Source organism: Microcebus murinus, chromosome 6, assembly GCF_040939455.1.
Source record: "Microcebus murinus isolate Inina chromosome 6, M.murinus_Inina_mat1.0, whole genome shotgun sequence".
In the NCBI taxonomy this organism is placed as follows: domain Eukaryota; kingdom Metazoa; phylum Chordata; class Mammalia; order Primates; family Cheirogaleidae; genus Microcebus; species Microcebus murinus.
Window position 1 is genome coordinate 83134842 of NC_134109.1, and position 17489 is coordinate 83152330.

Genomic DNA, 17489 nt, shown 5'->3' on the forward strand with positions numbered 1-17489 from the left:
GAACATTTTCCTCACCCCAGAGAGATCCCTTGTGCCTATGTGCACATAATCCCCGTTTTCAGACCAGATCCATGCAACCACTAATATCTGCTTTAGAGATCTGCCTTTTCTGGACATTTCATATAAGGAAATCATACCATATATGGGCTACTGCATCAGACTTCTTTCACTTAGAATAATATTTTTGAGTTTCATCCATGTTGTAGCATGTATCAGTATTCCATTGTATGGATATATCATTTTAAAAATTCCATTTATCAATTGATAGTCATTTGGATTGTTTCCACTTTTTTTTTTTTTTTTTTTGAGACAGAGTCTCACTTTGTTGCCCAGGCTAGAGTGAGTGCCATGGCGGCAGCCTAGCTCACAGCAACCTCACACTCCTGGGCTCAAGCGATCCTACTGCCTCAGCCTCCCGAGTAGCTGGGACTACAGGCATGCGCCACCATGCCTGGCTAATTTTTTCTGTATGTATTAGTTGGCCAATTAATTTTCTTTCTATTTATAGTAGAGACGGGGTCTCGCTCTTGTTCAGGCTGGTTTTGAACTCCTGACCTCGAGCAATCCACCCGCCTCGGCCTCCCAGAGTGCTAGGATTACAGGCGTGAGCCACCGCGCCCGGCCTGTTTCCACTTTTTGACTAATATGAATAATACTACCGTGAACATTTACCTACAAGTCTTTGTGTGAACATGTTTTCATTTGTCTTTGGATGGACTAGGTGGATCATATGGTAAACTTATGGGTAACTTTCTAAGAAACTGCCAAACGGTTTTCCAAAGTGGCTGCACGTTCCCACCTGCAATGTTATTATATTAGGGCTCCAGTTTCTTCACATCCTAATCAACACTTATCTTTGTCTGTCTTGGGGGTTTGAAGTGGTACCTAATTTTGGTTTTTTTCTTTTTCTTTTTTTTTTTTTTTGAGACAGAGTCTCGCTTTGTTGCCCAGGCTAGAGTGAGTGCCATGGCGTGAGCCTAGCTCACAGCAACCTCAAACTCCTGGACTCAAGCAATCCTCCTGCCTCAGCCTCCCAAGTAGCTGGGACTACAGGCATGCGCCACCATGCCCGGCTAATTTTTTCTATATATATTAGTTGGCCAATTAATTTGTTTCTATTTAAAGTAGAGACGGGGTCTCGCTCTTGCTCAGGTTGGTTTCGAACTCCTGAGCTCAAACAATCCGCCCGCCTCGGCCTCCCAGAGTGCTAGGATTACAGGCGTGAGCCACCGCGCCCGGCCTTAATTTTGGTTTTAATGTGTGCATTTTCCTATATCTTTTTTGTATATCTTCTTTACTGAAATGTCTATTGAAATCTTTTGCCCATTTTTAAATAGTTTGTCTTACTTTCAAAAGAGTTTTAGGAATCATTTACATATTCTGGATATAAGTCCTTTGTCAGATGGTGTATATGATTTGAAAATACTTTCTCCTAGTCTGTGGTTTGACATTAATTTGTTTTTCTTTTTTTTGAAACAGAGTCTCACTTTGTTGCCTGGACTAGAGTGCTGTGGTGTCAGCCTAACTCACAGCAACCTCAAACTCCTGGGCTCAAGCAATCTTACTGCCTAAGTCTCCTGAGTTGCTGGGACTACAGGCATGTGCCAGCATGCCAGGTTAAATAAATACACACACACACACACACACACACACACACACACACACACACACACACACACACACTTCTAGTTGTCCAGCTAATTTCTTTCTATTTTTTTAGTAGAGATGGGGTCTCGCTCTTGCTCAGGCTGGTCTCGAACTTCTGAACTCAAATGATCTGCCCGCTTTGGCCTCCCAGAGTTCTAGGATTACAGGCGTGAGCCACCATGCCTGGCCTGTCATTTAATTTCTTAATGGTGCTCTTTGAAGTGGAAAAGTTTTATATTTTGATGAAGTCCAATTTATTAATATTTTCTTTTATGGACTGTGCTTTTGGTGTCTTATTTAAGAATTCTTTTCCTAAATCAAAGCCATCTAGGTTTTCTCCAGTTTTTTTCTGAAATTTTTATAGTTTTAGCTCAGCATTTAGGTCTCTGATCCATTTTGAATTTATTTTTGCATATGATGGGAGATAAAGATCTAAATTAATCATTTTTGCATCTGATATCCAAATTTCCTAGCACTATTTATTGGAAAAAAACGTCTTTTCTCCAAAGAATTGTCTTGGCACCTTTGTCAAAAGAGATTATTCCTGGACCCTCATTTCTGTTCCATTGACATATGCCTATCTTTATATCAACACTACACTGTCTTGATTATTGTAACTTTGTAGTAAGATTTGAATCAGGAAATGTACTTCATTTTCAGAATTGTTTTGGCTATTTTGAATCTTTGCATTTTTACATAAGTTTTAGGATCAGCTTGCCAATTTTTAAAAAAAGCTTGCTTTTGATTTTGATAGGGATTGCATTGTAGATCAATTTGGGGAGAACTGCTATCTTAAGAATATTAGATCTTTCAATTCATGAACATCAAATGTCTCTACATTTATTTATATCTTCTTTAATCTCTTTTATAGTTTTCATTATACAAGTCTTGTATTTCTTTTGTTAAATTTATTCCCTAAGTATTTAATTCTTTTTGGTGCTATTATGAGTGAAATTATTTTAATTTCATTTTTGAATTTTTCATTGCTAGTATGCAAGAACATAATTGATTTTTGTATATTGATTATTGTAGCCTGTGACCTTACTGATCTTGATTAGTTTCTAGTACACTATGATTTTTTGTTGTGGTGAGACCCTCCACTTCAGTCATACGAGGTAAAAAAATTGAAGTCCAGAAATTTAGGTGACTTGCCCCCAGAGCTAATTTATTTGCATAGCCAAGAAGAAAAATCATATCCCTACCTCCTTGCCTGCTGAGCTCCCCATTCTACCAGGCTGCTTTCTGGCCCCTTTCCATGCTTGGGCTTTAGCAGTTGCCATTTCTTCCAGTATCCAAGAGTACAGATCTGACTTTATCTCTTTTCTTAGCCTTCCAGTAAAGCTCTCCACATTGTCTGAGGACCCCCTTCGAGTGCTCTAGAGGCCTTGCTAATTTGCCTGCTTGATACACATTTTGAAAAGCAATCTGAATTCTAGAAATTGTCTCTCCTGAAAACAAATGACAGATTCTATTTTTAAAAATTCCTTGAGTCCAGAAGGTTCTGGGAATCTCCTGTTTTGGATTTGTGAGGTTAATCATGTTGCTCAGGACCATTTTACAGCATAGTCAGCTTCTTTAAAAGAATGATGACTAGACTTCCAAAGAGCTTCATCTTAGATTGCATTTATTGACCTAATTGTTTGCTGTCCTTTAGAATCTAGACTTTAGATTGAGAGGCCAAAATGGTAATTTTCTCAACATTTCGGTCAACTTATATGATGGTTGGAGTCATCCAGGAAAATTAGAGATCATTATATTTTCTTGACTAGTCATCCAAGTTTCAACCTAATACTTCAACTTTCATTTTCAAATAAAAATACTATGTCTGGTAGCTAGGAATGCAAGGAATCGGTTATCCTTGTTGGAGTAATGGTTCTTCTCTATCTGGGAAAGTCATCCTCTGTAGTTACGGACTGAGAGACTGGGACGTGGGGTGTTGAAACCTAAGGAGGTAAAGGTCTTTCTTGGAATAAAGCTAGTTATCAGTCACCACCAGATCATCATGGTGGCTAGAATTCTAGAAATGGTGAACCAGAAGTTCATTTTCTAGTCTTGTCTTCATGGAATGCGTCACTCTGGTTAACAGCTGGTTCTAAATACAGTAGTTAAACTTTCAAGGTCTTCATTCGTTAAATGTAATTCTTCAAGCAGGGTGGCTATAAACTGTGTAAACATCACGTTTTCCTGAGAATGCTTCTGAATGCCAAGAGTCGGGGTCAATAATGACAGCAACACCATAGCAATTAAAGTCCACTCTGCAGGTTTGTGTGTGTATAATATTTCTATTTGTTAATCTGAAAGTTTGGACAAGACTTTTAAGTTGTGTATGAATATCTCCCAATGTAATCTGAAGAGGACCCCAAAGTCCAGGCAATACTTTACTTAATTTTTCAAGTACAATGCGTTTTCTAATTTGGTTCTGGGAACTTGAATCTATCAGTGTGGAAAGGTGGGATCATGCTCTTCTGAGTCTTGTGATTTGGTAGTTTCTTCATTTAAAACGTATCGTCCCCTATAAAACTCCTTGATCCTTAGATTTAATTTTTCAGTTTCTTTTTTCAGGTTCTCATAACTTGGCAATGCTTTAATGGCTGTATCTGAGCCCCTAAAAGGTAAAGACTCATCTAAGCTGTTCTGAGGTTCCCTCCAGGCAGGGGAATGACTATCTGGGTCAGAGTTTATGTCATCTTCATCAAGTTCTTCTTTAATCAGAGAAGCTGAAGAGGGTTTCAGACATACAGAAGCATAATTCTAGCCATACAAAAACCTCAAAGTTTCTTCTGTCTTCCACTCAAAGTCTCCTTCAAAACTTTAAGTTTGTCTTTGCAATTTCAGGACACACCTGCGTTGAACTAGAGACTGACATAGAAACTTGGTTTGATTTGGCAAATTTTCTCTTAAAATGCTCAGCACTTTTCTTACTTATGCCTACTAGAGTTATTTCTGGCCTATTGTATTTATTTTCAGAATTTTTGGAAGCCTTTAATCTCTCAGGCAAAGTACTGTTTGAAGAAATCTGAGTATTTACTTTCTGTAAAGGAAGTTCATCTGCAGCAGCTTTCTCCTGACTATCTAATCTGCAATTGCCTAACCGCACAGTGACATCTACTACTATCTGTTCTTTGTGTTTGGAGTTAACTTTTTGACAAGCTTTCTTTTTCATTATGCTTTTTGTGTGCAGCTGTGGCCTAATACTTGTTGAATATGGTCTGTTTCCTGGTAGAATGGAGGAAACAAAGTCTTGCTCATTATCACTGCTACTATCACTATGAGTGCTAGAAGAACTAGATTCACACTGCCTTTCAAAATGGTTAGAATTGTCAATATCTGATGTTTTAATGGCTTTACTGCATAACTGTACTTCTTCTCCAGAATGGCCACTTTGTCCTTCCTTTAGCAGCTGAAAATCAGGATGCCTCTCTTCTTCTCGAACCCACACTGGAGTTTTTGGAATTTGTGCTTCAAAAAACTTAGATGCTTGGTAACAAAAATTGCTACAAAAAGACTTTCTTTCAGTAATATCATAGACTTTATTGGTTTTGGTAGAAATTTTATATTTCTGTTTTGGTATAATTCCCAGCCTCTTCTGACATAAAGGATAACCACAGAGTTTGACAATAGAACGTTCGTCCACAACATCTCTGTAGTGAGCAGGTGAGATGAACTTCGCACACTCCATTAGGAAGTCTTCTGTAATATTCTCTTCTAAAAGCTGTTCAACAGTATGTAGAGCTTTTCTCTCAAACTCAATATTCTTTCTCACAGCTGCTTCTAGTTCTGCTTTCCTTTTAGAAGCATCTTCTTGTTTCAAAGCACTTGCCCGTTTAGTACCTGCGGCGTTTCAGGAGGAGCGGTGAGCTCCAGGCCTTGGGGCCGACTGAACGCGACGCGGCCCAGTTGGCCATGGGGACCAGCCGGCAGACACGCCGAGACGGGCCCCGGTGTTTCCCCCCTTGTTTTTCTTTTTCACCATCTTTTTGCCTTTGTGGTTTGCTGAACTTCTGTCATATTGCCATTTAATGTCTTTCTCTAATTCCTTCATTGCCTGTTTTATAAGATCTATGAGTTTTATATTTTCATATATATTTTTTTTGAGACAGAGTCTCGCTTTGTTTCCCAGGCTAGAGTGAGTGCCATGGCGTCAGCCTAGCTCACAGCAACCTCAAACTCCTGGGCTCAAGCGATCCTTCTGCCTCAGCCTCCCAAGTAGCTGGGACTACAGGCATGCGCCACCATGCCTGGTTAATTTTTTCTATATATATTGTTTGGCCAATTAATTTCTTTCTATTTTATAGTAGAGACGGGGTCTCGCTGTTGCTCAGGCTGGTTTCAAACTCCTGACCTCGAGGAATCCGCTTGCCTCGGCCTCCCAGAGTGCTAGGATTACTGTCGTGAACCACCATGCCCCGCCTTCATATGTTTTTGTGATGGTGAATATTGACATTTCATTTCCATATATAAGACTCCTTTCAGCATTTCCTATTGGGCTGGTCTAGTGGTCATGAATTCTGTCAGTGTTTGATTGTCTGGGAAAGACTTTATTTCTCCTTCATTGATGAAGCTTATTCTGGCCAGATATAAAATTCTTGGCTGCCAGTTTTTCTTTCAGCACTTTGAAAATGCCATCCATTTTCTTCTGGCTTGTAAGGTTTCTGCTGAGAGGTCTGCTGTTAGTTTGATGGAGTACCCTTTACAGGTAACTTGATGCTTTCCTCTTGCTAATTTTAAAATTTTCACTTCAACTTTAATCATTCTGATTATAACATGCCACGGTGAAGTCCTTTTTGCATTGTTTGGCCTGGGGATCTTTAGGCTTCCTTTATCTGAATTTCTAACTCTCTGGGAAGTTTTTATCAATTCTTTTCTTTTTTTTTGAGACAGAGTCTCACTCTGTTGCCCGGGCTAGAGTGCTGTGGTGTCATCCTAGCTCACAGCAACCTCAAACCTCCTGGGCTCAAGCGATCCTCCTGCCTCAGCCTCCTGAGTATCTGGGACTACAGGCATGTGCCACCATGCCCAGCTAATTTATATATGTATATTTTTTTAGTTGTCCAGCTAATTTCTTTCATTTTTTTTAGTAGAAAATATAGTAAGGAAATAAAACACCACCAAAGAACCACAACAATTGTCCAGCAATAGATCCCAATCAAAAACAATTCCTCATAATGCCAGATAAAGAGTTCCAAACATTTTTTTTTTTTTTTTTTTTTGGCGTCTCGCTCTGTTTCCCGGGCTAGAGTGCCGTGGCGTCAGCCTAGCTCACAGCAACCTCAAACTCTCTGGGCTCAAGAATCCTTCTGCCTCAGCCTCCCAAGTAGCTGGGACTTCAGGCATGCACCACCATGCCTGGCTAATTTTTTGTATGTATTTTTAGTTGGCCAATTAATTTCTTTCTATTTTTTTATTTTTTATTTTTAGCATATTATGGGAGTACAAGTGTTAAGGTTACTTATATTGTCCATGCCCCTCCCCCTTGAGTCAGAGCCTCAAGTGTGACCATCCCCCAAATGCTGCACATCTCACTCATTGTGTTTATTTTTTTATTTTATTTTTTTTTGAGACAAAGTCTTGCTTTGTTGCCCAGGCTAGAGTGAGTGCGGTGTCATCAGCCTAACTCACAGCAACCTCAAACTCCTGGGCACAAGTAATCCTCCTGCCTCAGCCTCCCCAGTAGTTGGGACTACAGGCATATGCCACCATGCCCGGCTAATTTTTTTTCCTATATATATTAGTTGGCCAATTAATTTCTTTCTATTTATAGTAGCGACGGGGTCTCGCTCTTGCTCAGGCTGGTTTCGAACTCCTGACCTCAAGCAATCGGGAGGCCCTCCTCAGCTCCCAGAGTGTTAGGATTACAGGGAGGAGCCACTGCTTTTAGGATTACAGGGAGGAGCCACTGCACCTGGCCCATTGTGTTTATAAATACCCATCCCCTCCTCCCCCTCCCACATTTCTTTCTATTTTTAGTAGAGATGGGGTCTTGCTCTTGCTCAGGCTGGTTTTGAACTCCTGACCTTGAGCGATCCTCCTGCCTGTCTCGACCTCCCAGAGAGCTAGGATTACAGGCCTGAGCCACTGTGCCTGGCGGAGAGTTCTGAACATTGATACTAAAGAAGTTCCTTCCTCTTGCTCTTGCTCAAGCTGGTCTTGAACTTCCCAGCTCAAATAATCCTCCTGCCTCAGTCTCCCAGAGTGCTAGAATTACAGGTGTGAGCTACTATGCCTAGCCCATCAATTGTTTTCTTAAATAGGTTTTCTAAACTTTTTAATCTCTCTCCCTCCTGGGCAATACCAATAATTCATAAATTTGGTCACTTTATGTAATCTCAGTCATTTTGAAGGCTTTGATCATTCTTTTTTCCTTATTTTTGTCTGAGTGGATTATTTCAAAAGACCTGACTTCAAGTTCTGAATTTCTTTTCTGCTTGGTCTAGTCTGTTTTCAGAACTTTTAAATGTGTTTTGTATTCCCTGCAATGAATTTTTCAGCTCCAGAATTTGTTTGGTTGGCTTTGTTTTTTTTTTAATCTGTCTTGTTGGTAAATTTCTCATTCATATCCTGATTTTCTGAATTCTTTGTATTGGTCTCATATTTCTCTTGCATCTCATTGAACTTCTTTAGTATCAATGTTTGGAACTCTTTATCTGGCATTATGAGGAATTCTTTTTGATTGGGATCCATTGCTGGACAATTGTTGTGGTTCTTTGGTGGTGTTATATTTCCTTACTTTTTCATATTTCCTGTGTCCTTTTATTGATATGTGCACATTTGATGTAGTAGTTCTTGTTCCATTTTTTTTCTTTTTTTTTTTTTTTTTTTTTTATTTTTTCTTCTTTGTGAGCAGTGGAAGATATTGTTCCATTTTTTTTGAAAGTGCTTTTGAAGGGGAGAATTTTTTCCTCAATATGAATATATGAATATCTTGTTGGTTAGTAGTACACTTTTGTTTGCTTTTGGGTACCTCCAGTAGTATGAACCTTGTATGATATGTTAGGCAGTAAACAGGGAGGATCAGTGGTATCTGTGATTTCCTTGATAGCTCGGGGAACAATTATTAGTTGAGGCTGGGGTGAAGTTTTGCTGAGGACTTAAATATCAGCCAAGTCAGTCTTTGGCCCCTGGTGGTGGAAGCAGTCAGCTGAGTATGTCTGATTTTAGGCCAGAGCAACTTAGTTGGCAGCAGTGTTAGTTGTTGGGAAAAATATGATTGAGGAATTAATGAAATGTGGCTCATAAGACCATTATTTTATTGTATAACCCTATATTACTCTATTAAAGACAGAAACAGGAGTTTGCAGGAAGGAATGTGTGGACTCAATGGTTGACTTATTAGAGGCTGCTGTCATGGGAGAGCTCTCAAATCTCTGGTAGGGATGTTTTCCAGGAAGGCTTCCCAGGATCTCAAAATCTGTGAGCTTTCCTGTGTCTCGAAAGACAATAAAAGGCAAATATGGCCCACAGGATGGGAGCTGGGGACAATGAGTGCACTTTGCCCAGAGATGCGCCCCAGTGGTTATAAACAACCTGTTTATAGAGATGGGCTTCCTGCTGTCTCCTGTCTGTCTACCTTTAAGTCCACCATAACTAATCAAAGAAATATAGAGTCACTCTACCTCTTTTGTTTTACCTTTGTTAATTGACAACTACCTCTTAGGAGTTAGAAGTTAGCCCCTGAAAGATTTTGTACCTGTTTGTTCACCTAGATAGATTAGAAGCCCCTTGAGAGGATTTTTGACCCTAACCCACTACCTGTATCCCCTAGCAACTGCATTCCCTGAAATGCAAATATGTTACCCTGACAACTGGTAATTGATGTCTGTGATTATAAAAACCTGTATGAATCTAACCATATTGCTGGCATTTATGGAGATACACCAGTCTCCTAGGTGCCCCTGCTGTGTTATATCTGATCTTTATATATATATGTAAAACTATAAACTATCCTTAGTCTCTGTGTATTCTTTTATTTCTCTCTGTTGCCTATCATTTTCCTTATTCTCTGTGGCGACCCTTATCTTAGGGACTTGGCTCCATGGGGAGAAGCAGCTGACCTCCTCACGGGCCTGCCTCAACTCTTGCCCAACAGTTAGTATGCCCTGGTAGGCTAATTCTTGAGTCTTCAGCTGGCTTGCTCAGTAGCTAGTAGGTGGAGTGGAGGGCAAGCAGTGTGAGTGAGAAATTGTGGAAGATACTATCTGCTTACATCTCAGTCTCAACAGCAGCTCATAGCAGGGTGGTAGGGACCTTCCCAGGGGTGTGTGGGAGCACCTTGGCTCCTCTGTCCTTCCTTAGAGGTGTGCTGTGGCTGTAGGCATACCTGCAGTTCTCTGGTATCTAGGCTGTCAGTGTGGCACCCTGTTCAAGCTGCTGTGTGTTCAGATGCCTGTGGAATTCCTTGTGGGTTCCCTTTCTGGAGCAGTGTCTCTGTGCAATCTCTAAGCAGCTCCCTATGTTAGGCCTGAGACCTACAAGGACCAGGGAGTTCTCTTATAGCCATGATTGTAAAAGCTTTTGTTGGTGAGTAGAGAGCCCTGGGGGCATCTCTCTTTCTGCTTCCCCATGTTCAGGAGCTTTCCCCAGCTGTTAGCCAGTCCCTGGCCAGGCAAGTTTTCCCGAACCTTTCTTTATCCACTCTTGGTGCTTCACTTGTGAATTCTAGCATTCTGTCCTAGATGATCCGTTCGAAATGTGAGAATCTGCTTACTATTCTGGCTCTTCTCTGTGGAGGCGGCACATAGTACCCATGTCTAATTGGCCATCTTGGTTTTATCTCCCAACAGTTTTAAATTTTGATGAAGTTCAATTTTATCTATTTTATCTTTATTTGCCTGTGCTTTTGGTATCAAATTTAAGAAACTATTAATCAAATCCAAGTTTGTGGAGATTTTCTCCTATGTTTTCTTATAAGAGTTTTATAGTTTTAGCTCTTAAATTTAGGTCTTTGAAATATTTGAGTTAATTTTCCTGTGTGGTGTGAAGTAAGGATCTAACTTCTTTCTTTTGCATCTGGATATCCAGTTGTCCTAGCACCTTTTTTCCCCATTGAATGGTTTTGGCATCCTTACTGAAATCAATTGGGTTTATTTCTTGGCTTCCTAGGGCCAGACTCTTAAAATTTTTAAATGCCACACTAAGAGTTTATTTCACTCTCTAGGTGATGAGGAACAATTGATTAAAACTTATTTTGAAAAGGTAATTATGTTTATGAATCAAGGATGATTATAAAGAAACAAAATTGTAGTCGACATCAGTTGACTGTAAGTTACTGCAGTAGTTTAGGCAAGAACTATGGGCCTAAATTTAAAACAATGGCAGCAAGAATAGAGAAGAATAGTTTTGAAAGACTGGTTAATTTGTAACTATAAGATATGCAGGGCTTGCAATTCCCATTTTATAGATGAGAAAATTAATGCTTTTAAAATCAATTTGCCTCTGGTCTCATGACTAGTACCTGATGTTGGAACTTGAACCTAGGTCTTCTGATTTCTAATCTAATTATTTTCCACTATACCAAGATTACTTTTTCAGATGGAGAATTATAAACAATGAGAAACATAGGGATCAACTTTGGGACTGGTCATATTTAATGTTTTTATGAGTGATTTGGAAAAAGTTCACAGTGTACACATGAGACTCTTGAAGGGGATAAACCACAGGAAAATCATTAGCTGAGCATGGGGGGGGGAATTGAAGCTTCAGTGAAAGCATTTAAAAGAAAATAATCCAATATATACTTACTATATAATAGCTCTGAGCTATCAAAAAAGGATTTGGGATTAAACAAGAGTAAAAAACAGCCGGGTGCGGTGGCTCATGCCTGTAATTTTAGCACTCTGGGAGGCCGGGGCGGGCGGATTGCTCGAGGTCAGGAGTTCGAAACCAGCCTGAGCAAGAGCGAGAACCCTTCTCTACTATAAATAGTAAGAAATTAATTGGCCAACTAATATATATAGAAAAAATTAGCCGGGCATGGTGGCGCATGCTTGTAGTCCCAGATACTTGGGAGGCTGAGGCAGCAGGATCACTTGAGCCCAGGAATTTGAGGTTGCTTTGAGCTAGGCTGACGCCATGGCACTCACTCTAGCCTGGGCATTAAAGCCAGACTCTGTCTCAAAAAAAAAAAAAAAAAAAAGAAAAGAAAAGGCTGGGTGAGGTGGCTCACGCCTGTAATTCTAGCACTCTGGGAGGCCGAGGCAGGCGTATTGCTCTGAGGTCAGGAGTTCGAAACCAGCCTGAGCAAGAGCGAGACCCTGTCTCTACTATAAATAGAAAGAAATTAATTGGCCAGCTAACATATATATATATAAAATTAGCCGGGCATGGTGGCATAAGCCTGTAGTCCCAGATACTCGGGAGGCTGAGGCAGGAGGATCACTTGAGCCCAGGAGTTTGAGGTTGCTATAAGCTAGGCTGACGCCATGGCACTCACTCTAGCCTAGGCAACAAAGTCAGACTCTGTCTCAAAAAAAAAAAAAGAAAAAAAATAAGTAAAAACAAACAAATCTGTTAGAAATAATAAATTCAATAAAGTTGCTGAATACAAAAAGAAGATACAAAAATCAGTTGTGTTTCTATTCCCAAAAAGAGCTATTGGAAAAGCAAGTTAAGAAAACATTCCCATTACAATACACAAAAAGAAAAAAATACTTAGGAATAAATGTAATCAAAGAGATGAAAAACATACACTAAAAATTATAAAACATTGATGAATAAAATTGAAGAAGACATAAATAAATGGAAAAATATTAATGGATTAGAAGAATTAATATTGTTAAAATGCCCATACTACCAATGTGATCTACAGATTGAGTGCAATTTCTTTCAAAATCCCAATGCATTCTTTATAGAAATAGAAAAAAAAAAATCCTAAAATTCATTTGGAACCACAAAAAGACCCCTGATAGCAAAAGCAATCTTCAAAAAGAACAAAGCTGGAGGATTTTTATTTCCTGATTTTAAAACTTACTACAAAGCTACAGTAATCAAAAGAATATGGTACTGACATAAAAACAGACATACAAACCAATGGAACAGAACAGAGAGCCCAGAAATCCACACATCTCACTTTGACAAAGGTGCCATAAACACAAAATAAGGAAAGGATAGTCTCTTCAGTAAGTAATGTTAGGAAAACTGGATATCCATATGTAGAAGAATGATATTTGACCCATATCTCATGCCATATACAAAAATCAACTCAAAATATAGTAAAGACTTAAATGTAAGACCTGAAATTGTAAAACTACTAGAAGAAAACATGGGGGGAAACTTTGTAACATTGGTCTGGGGCCTGGGCAATGATTTTTTTTTTTAATATATGACATCAAAAGCACAGGAAACAAAAACCAAAAATTGACAAATGGGATTATATCAAGCTGAAAAGCTTCTGCACGGCAAAAAACAAACAAATAAACAAACAAAACAATCAACAGAGTGAAAAGACACCTATAGAGTAGGAGAAAATATTTGCAAACCATGTATCTGATAAGGGGTTAATATCCAAAATATGTAAGGAACTTACACAATTCAATAGTAAAAACAACCCATTTAAAAAATGGGCAAAAAACCAGAATAGACATTTCTCAAAAGAATACATACAAGATGGTCAACAGTATAGGTATATGAAAAGGTGCTCAGTGTCACTAATCACCAGAAAAATGCATATCAAAAACCACAATTAGAAATTATCTCACACCTGTTAGAATGGTTATTGACAGAAAGATAACAAATGTTGGTGAGAGTGTGGAGAAAGGGGAAAGGAATGCTTGTACACTGTTGGTGGGAATGTAGATTGGAATAGCCACTATGGAAAACAGGATGGAGCTTCCTCAAAAAATTAAAAATAGAGCTATTTTATGATCTAGTAATCCTACTTCTGGGTATATATCCAAAGGATAGTTACCAGGTACTGGGGGGAGGGAGGAACAGAGATATTGGTCAAAGGGTACAAAGTTTCAGTTATGTAAGAGGAATAAGTTCTAGAGATCTAATATACAACAATGTGGCTATAATTAACAATACTATGTACTTAAAATTTGCTAAGAGAGTATATCTCTAGTGTTTATACACACACACAAACTAGTTACTCTCTTAGGTGATGGGTTTGTTAATTAGTTTGAGGTGATTATTTCACAATGTATATGTATATCAAATCATCAAAGTGTATACCTTAAATATATATAGTCTTTAATTGTCAAATATACTTCAATTAAAAAAGTAATTGGGAATAAACTAATACATTGGGAAATTCTATGTTATTTCCAATGTATTATTTTAGCCAAAAAGGCTGAACTTTGGAGACTACTATACTAGGTATTGGAAACAGTAAAGAAGACATTCTATTCTTTTACATAATAATAATAGCTAAACATTTATTAAGCCCTTACTGTGTGCCAGTCAGTGTTGTAGATACTTTGTTTATTCCAGGTGTAATCTTTTTGACAACTCTGTAAGTCAAAAAATATTCTTGTTTTATAGATAAGGAAACTGAAGCACAGAAGTTAAGCAGTATGTCCAAGGTAATAGAGCTAATAAATGATAAATTCAGAATTGAAACCCAGCCACTCTGACCTGAGAGCCCCCCTTCTTTTTAGCACTATGTTGTTGGCTCTGTACATGATCACTGTCTTTCCTTACCTGCAACACTTTTTGTGGTATATTACACAATGCAAGTTTAAGAAAGATCCAGAGAACAACTAAAATTATCAAGGGATGAAAGGGCAGTCATAAGAGAACCAACTAAAAAGACCTGAAAAAGTTCTTAGAAGGGCATATGACTAAAGAATAAGGGCATCAACTTTTCATACCATATTCTGCAAGGTAATTTTTATACTTACGCATACACTATTTATAAATGACCTGTTCTTATTATAGCTTATGCTGCTGCCCTAATGCCACATGTGGTATCTCTTACCTTAATTGAAGGAAAGGAGGAAACTGTTTTACAGCTTAGTGAGGAAAGTTTCTTAACAGGTTTTACTTTATTAAATGGTGCCTTCCCCAAGAGGAAAAATATTTATACCCCACAAATGTTATGGTGCCTAGAATGCTTCCAATTAGAGACTTACATGAGTTAACAGCAGTGTCCATATTTTCCGAATTGAAAATCAGGACATAATGTCTGAAAAATATTAAAAAAAATTGTGGTAGGTGGGTTTGTGGTAAAAATAACCAAAAACCCCCACATAACTTCTAAGGAATGGGAAGGGGCAATCTTTTTAAGGGCCTGGGATGAGAACTAGAAATATTTCCTAACACTAATGACTGTCAAAGGTCTTGATTATTAATTCATTTTGATATCAATCTAACATAGGTTTTTTTTTTTTTTTTTTTGAGACAGAGTCTTGCTTTGTTGCCCAGGCTAGAGTGAGTGCCGTGGCGTCAGCCTAGCTCACAGCAACCTCAAACTCCTGGGCTCGAGTGATCCTTCTGCCTCAGCCTCCCGGGTAGCTGGGACTACAGGCATGTGCCACCATGCCCGGCTAATTTTTTTTTTTATATATATATATCAGTTGGCCAATTAATTTCTTTCTATTTATAGTAGAGACGGGGTCTCGCTCTTGCTCAGGCTGGTTTTGAACTCCTGACCTTGAGCAATCCGCCCGCCTCGGCCTCCCAAGAGCTAGGATTACAGGCGTGAGCCACAGCGCCCGGCCGTAACATAGGTTTTTAAATCCATGAAATTTAATCTTTGTGAACATCAAGCTTCCATGTTATTGGAAGAATAGATTTAAAAAGAGATTAGAACTACTAAACAAATTATACTTGTTTTTCAACTTCATCTGTATCTCTAATCCATCACTTCTTCTTTTCTAGCAGCACTATTCATTCTATACTCGACTCCCTATCCAGCTACGATTCTGTGGTTCATTATTTCATTTTAGTTTCTTGCCATTATCCTTTTTTTTTACAGGCCCATTTCAAGCACAGCTGGAGAAAATCATATAACCAGGCTTGTGGAAATTTATGATCAGCAATCTCAACTGACTTTTCAACAGCTAATTACATTTCTCCTGGCAATATACCCTTTCCAACAACTTTCAAATCTCTGCCCTCCTTTGATTTCACCTGCCCCCACTCATTTAAACTTCTTTTCTCCTTCCTCAAGCTCAACAGGTGATCTTGTCTCCTGCTTGACCAAGCATTGGATGAATACAACTTTCATTACCAAATTTCTAGGCATACCTATGTCTGTACCCATCTGTCTTTCCTCTTTGTTAGGATAAAAGAAGGTTCATAATTTCTCCAGGGCCAGCCTGTTCTCTGGATCCAATGTTCTCCATCTTTTCAAAGACCTCGTGCTATTAGTAATCCTGTGCCCTTTTCATATTCAATCTCTGTCTATACTTGCTCCGCAGCATTTAAAAAACAGCTGTCTTCCTTCCCCTTTCCTTTCCAGTCAGATTTTCTCTGCATTTTCTGCTGTGTCATCTGCATTTTCTCTTCCTGTTCTTGCTATCTCAGTATCTTTTTCCCAGCACTCTATGTTTTAGGCTTCCATGACACCACACTCTCATGTTTTTCTCCTCTCAGTTTACTTCTTAGTCTCCTTTGCTGGCTTCACTTCTATTTATTATTAAGTGTTACAGTTTATAGTTTTCTGTGTGAGATCCTCTTCTCTTCTCATTCTACTCTCTTCCTAAATGATTATTCACTCACAAAACTTGTTACACTCCATATGTTGATGACTTCAAAATGTGTATCCTTGGCCGGGCGCGGTGGCTCACGCCTGTAATCCTAGCTCTCTTGGAGGCTGAGGTGGGCTGATCGTTTGAGTCCAGGAGTTCGAAACTAACCTGAGCAAGAGCGAGACCCGTCTCTACTATAAATAGGAAGAAATTAATTGGCCAACTAATATATATAGAAAAAACTAGCTGGGCATGGTGGTGCATGCCTGTAGTCCCAGCTACTTGGGAGGCTGAGGCAGTAGGATCGCTTGAGCCCAGGAGTTTGAGATTGATGTGAGTTAGGCTGACGCCATGGCACTCACTCTAGCCTGGGCAACAAAGCGAGACTCTGTCTCAGAAAAAAAAAAATGTGTATCCTTCTCATATTTCTTGTATATTGCTGTATCTCTAGGGCTTACATAATGTCTTTCACTTAGTAGATGTTCAATAAATGTTTCCTTGTGACTGATTGAATAAATAAACTTTATTGTGATTCATTTTAACAGACGAAGATCAAATACTTTGTATCTCCAGGCCTAGCACATAGGGGGTACTCAGTAAATGCTTTAGAAATGACAGATTGAGTAAATAAGGAATGAACACCACAATAAAATAAAATTTCTTAATGTGATGAATGAGTGAATGAAAAAACTTTGTGGTGTTCATTATAGCCAATCAAGACCAAAGACTTCTTTATTCTCTTTAAAAATGTAACTGAGTATAATTTATACTAAAACTTGCCTTAAGAGAGATAATCATTGTTTAACTGATCAAGTAAAAGTGTGTTTGGAATGTTGCCTGCATACAATGTGTGAAATGTAAGAGTAGTGGGGGGGGGGGGAAGGATAATCACTTACCAGATTTAGTATAATATGGACTAGGACTGCTTGAGGGTATTCAAAGTCTATTATAGGTATACGACCTAGGGCACAGTTTCCTCATCTGTGAAATGGAGAGAATAGCTGTGCCTATCTCATAGGGCTGTTGTGAAGATTACATGAGAAAATACTTGTAAAGCACTTATTAGCACAAGACCTGACACAAAATAATCATTTAATATCCATTAGTTATTATTAATGGTGTTCTATTTTGATCCAGCTGGTATAGGTGCTAGCCAACGATGTACTATAGATGAGTAATTGCTAAATCTGGCTGCTTATCAGAATCACTTGAGCT

At 38.8% G+C, this 17489-nt stretch overlaps 1 protein-coding gene and 1 pseudogene across 3 annotated transcripts in view; one reads left to right on the plus strand and one right to left on the minus strand.

The window, feature by feature from the left end:
• Window positions 1-17489, plus strand: part of GOLM2 (golgi membrane protein 2) — a 124942-nt gene that overhangs the window by 24518 nt on the left and 82935 nt on the right. The gene's annotated exons all lie outside the window — the stretch shown is intronic.
• LOC105872568 (putative RNA polymerase II subunit B1 CTD phosphatase RPAP2 pseudogene) lies at window positions 3377-5552 on the minus strand (annotated as a pseudogene).